At 42.1% G+C, this 4,365-nt stretch overlaps 1 long non-coding RNA gene across 1 annotated transcript; it reads right to left on the reverse strand.

The window, feature by feature from the left end:
• Window positions 1-3,365: 3,365 nt before the first annotated feature.
• Window positions 3,366-4,094, reverse strand: LOC116963145. The gene is made up of 2 exons (XR_004407971.1): window positions 3,917-4,094; window positions 3,366-3,830 (listed from the first exon to the last, which is right to left on the reverse strand). It is a non-coding gene; the product is annotated as an uncharacterized LOC116963145 (long non-coding RNA).
• Between the last annotated feature and the right edge of the window lie 271 nt (window positions 4,095-4,365).

Genomic DNA, 4,365 nt, shown 5'->3' on the forward strand with positions numbered 1-4,365 from the left:
GTATTTTAGCTTTGCTGAGGGACTGTGTATGCCCATTGAAATGGTAACATCTGTGGAGGAAGGGCAGAGCGAGGGGATACAATGCAGTTTTATGGCAGCATTGCTTAGTCAGGGAAAGGGACTCCAAAGGGAGCCGATGCAGCCAGCTGGCTGGCTGATGAATGGAATAACGATTGTGGAAGAGATCAAAAAGCTAACGAGTGCCCCATCATCCCCCATAATGGCAGCAGTATGAATTTCTGAGGATTAGTGAAGCTTGCAGTTGAAGTATATAGGTGTGATTTCAGGAAACATGGAGCACTTTTTTAAATCATTAAAAATTAATTTGAGCTCACAAGCAAGCCAACACAATGACAGAACTCCAAAGAATCTGAAATTCAGCACGAATTAATGGAATACAGACAGAATACTGTGCTTTTGTTCACAAAATGAGGGCAGAAATTCAATGTATTTTGTATTGGTATGATGGATTCAGCTGTGCACCTCGTGGAGTTGCTCTCCCAGTAGAGCACAACAAAGGCTATTTTTTGCTCTGAAATGTGTTGTGGTGTGCAGCTCTTAAAGATATTTATTTATTTTTGCTCAGGTTACTTCATTTTTTATTTTGTCTTTACTGAACTCTAGGAAATGTATTAATTTTTTTTTCGTTTACCACAGTTACCGAACCACAGTGACTATAGGGACATTGTCAGCTGATCAGTTCCAAAAAGTGAATTAAAGTAATTTCTAACCCTGCACCACTCCTTGATCTTCCCAGGTAATTTCCATTGTTTCACATTTACCTGCTTAAAAACCAAAATGTTCTTCTTTTTTCCCACTCTGAAAGAATCATACAAACAGTGGGGAAATGACTTCAGCAAAGCCATTAAATTGATTGCAGAGCTGCTATACCAAATGCCTTCCAAAACACAGAGAAATACTTTTTTTTTTTTTTTTTATCCTCATGTTTTCTAATATCATCACTGGCATTACATCGGTACTACAATGGACAAGGCAGTTCCAGGCAGCATTGCAATTTTCAGCTGGCAATGGTCCTTCTGGTGTGTATTACCTTCTAAGATGCTTTTCTGGCATCTAACAGCTGCCTTCATGAAGATTTATATGCTATTTCAGTTTGTTTAATTTCTCTTCACTGTTAATGTGCCTTTGTTATTGCCGTGTGGAGTTCATTAACTGCACCAGGAGATGGCAGCAATGGAAACCACTTTCGTGCCCTCCATTCATAAATTACGTTTCACACTGAGGGGCAATCAGTGATATGACAGTATCAGTCTATGTTTAAACATTGCTTTATAAAACCAAGAAGAAGGTTTTAAAAGCATCAGTCTTCACAGTTGTAGACACTGAAAGATGTTAAAGGAGATGTGAAATGTGGAAGGAACTATGTGTTCTGTTGCCAGGATCTGAAGGTCATTTTTCCAATGCCTCAGTTACAAAAATCAGGGATAGAGATGTCAACAAATAAAACTGTTGGAAGGCATGACTTTCCCAGGCTACCATAACAAAAAAAAAAAGCCTAAAGTAGCCTTAATTCATGTGGTCGTCATGGCATGCAACAAAAAGCATCTGACTGGAGCAGAGGACTGGGGAGATTCTGCAGAGAAATCATAAAGATCGGAGATACATTTTTGGGCTGCTGGACTTTGACTCGTGTCACTTATTTAGTGAGAAAAGGCACTGGGAGCAAGCTGTTTATTTAACTGTTTTTATAAAACTTGTGAAGGAACACGTAGAGCCAGGCAGAGCATTTTCTTAGGAGGAATGAGTGTTTACACAGGCAAATTAACATACGTATTTCCCACAGGACACAAGCATTATTAGACTGGTTACAAGCTTTGTCAGCAACCGCCGAGGAAGAAAAGAATCTTATTTACCCTTCTAATACGGACCAGTCTTCAGGGCAATACAGCTGCTAAACTTATTGTCACGGATGCTTGTGTTACAGTCAGGATTTATCACGCATGATAAATGCAAAGCTGCCTCAGCTTCAGTTACAAGCTTTTGCTCCCAGAATATATATTTTTAAATTATTATTTATTTATTGCCCAGAATAAAAAGCGCATGGGGGAAACGAGCTCCCCGGCAGGAGGTAGCGTTTCTGTGCTGCTGAGCAGAAGGAGCTGTGAAGGTGAGGGCCACGGGGAAGCCCCGGTGCTGCCCTGGGCTTTGGAGGGCAGCGACGGCAGCCCCAGCACCAAGGCACTCCGGCTGGCACAGGTGGTCTGATACGTCCACGGCTTTCACTACAGCTGGGACAACCCCACGCACGTCTCCTCACAAAAGGTTAGGAGGCAAAGGTTGCTGGTTATATGCTCTCCTGAAAGAGAATTTGAGCAGTGGGGAAAGACACAGCCCCTCATCACGTTTCTTGTTGAATTTGGGGATGTAAGTTGTCTTGCTGCCCTCGTGAATTAACAGGAACTCCTGGAGAAACATCTGCTTTCATCAGCATCAATGTATCCTCATAGAAAAGTCTGTAATACCTAAAGCTTTGGCTAATTGCTTGTTTTAATGAGATAGAAAACAAAGTAAATCATGCTTATGGAAATAAATCAGTTCTGCATTGCACTCTTTTCATGAGTGAGAAATTAGTTGTGACTACTGAAAACACATGATATTATGAGGTTTTATGGGGCTTGCTTGAGTTAGAAAGGCTAACATTGCCAGAAGGAATACATTGGTTTTGTAGCTACAAGCCACTCCAATCATGGTAGAGACTTCCGAGCAATTTTGCCTTCTGGAAATTAAAGATCCACAACCCTCAAGGTGTAATGAGCTCTACTGCAAGAAAATCTCACTAATACTGGTCGGAGATGTTCCCTGTGCAAACCAGGTCAGTTATTATTTTGATGTAAAGCAACCTGATCTAAAGGAAGTGCAGATCAAAAGAAACCTCCTTTAGTTATTCAAAAACCTGTAATTATGAGGTTAGTTAGTTTGCAGAACAAAAGATTGCAACCTCTGGGTTTGTTCATAGTTTAATGTATTCTGTGTCTGAGAGCACATGAGGAAAATGGACTTTTGCACCTCTAATTGTTCCTGTGGTTAGTCTGTATGAGAAGCGCCTTCTCTTAAATAGCTCAAATGTAATTATATCCTATTACTACCTATGTCAAAAATTTTATTAGAAGCTACAGTGAGTATTCATCCTGCCTGGGTCTCTAATGGTCTAATATGCAAATCTCCCTTCCTTATTTCTAGCTACAAAACTGCATCAAAAGGCATGCAGATTTACATTTTCAGCATGTTATTCTACTGCTCCTGAGATGTTTTCAAACAAAAAGTTAAAGGGATGGTATGTTGTTAATCTAAAGGGTATGCCTCATTCCTCCAGCCCTATTTATATAACACATAAATAGACTGGAGAGATTTAAAGAGATTGTAATAATCCCAGGTACAATTATGAATAGACAAATTCTGTGATGTAAGAAGAGGGAAACAGTGTCTAACGGTCCTCTGAGCAGCCATTCTTAGTGCTGGCAAACAGGGCACACAGTGGTGTAGTATCACACAGAAGCATGGAGGTCCTGGGCAGCAGCATCCAGGAGGGACCTGCTCTGGGTTTTTTTTCACCCTGTAGACTTTGCCCTGCAGGAGGAGGAAAGGACACTTGAAGGCTTGTGAGCTCCATCCCTCTCCCTGTTGCAGGCTGGGTGCTGGCTGCCTTTTCAAGTTGCAGCACAGAGCTTCACTGTGAGCCTCCTTTAAAAAGAGAGATGCACCCTGAAACGCCTGTATTTAGATGCAGATGTATTATGCAGGCTGGAATAGTGATTAGATCTCGCTGCCACCAGACAAAAGGGAGCTTTCTCTAGATGTAGTAGTGGAATCTAAAAAAACAAAACAAAACAAAAATTAAAAAAAAAAAAAAAACACACCAAACCCCACACAAATGGAAAAGAACCCAAAAGATTACCTTGCCCTTCCTTGTCCTTGATCAGCCTAGAGCTCTCATAACCACAGCAGTAGTACCTTATGCAATACGCTATTGCATTGTATTGTACCTTGCGGTATCTTTTCCATTATGGTCTTGCTCATGCTGTTTTCTGTCCTGAGTCCACTGACTCTGTCCTAGAAAGAGCAGGGAGACTAGCAGACTAGTGGAGTGGAGCTGCCAGATGTCAGGATCTCCCCCTCACTGGGCCTGATCCTGACCCCCATCCCCATGCGGGTTGGTGTCCCAACCTGGCCTTGGCCCATCCCCATCCCCATCCCCATGGAGGTGCCTGATGGCTGGGGCTGAGGCTGCCAAAAAGGCAGTAAAGGACTGAAAAGGGCTTTAGTGATGACTTCTTGGAGGTGAGGATTTGGCTTTTAATGCCATTACTGGCAGGTGTGGCGAGGTGCTGACATCAGTCTGACTGG

The sequence above is a fragment of the Tyto alba genome, unplaced genomic scaffold, assembly GCF_018691265.1.
Source record: "Tyto alba isolate M040663 unplaced genomic scaffold, T.alba_DEE_v4.0 Super-Scaffold_2, whole genome shotgun sequence".
In the NCBI taxonomy this organism is placed as follows: domain Eukaryota; kingdom Metazoa; phylum Chordata; class Aves; order Strigiformes; family Tytonidae; genus Tyto; species Tyto alba.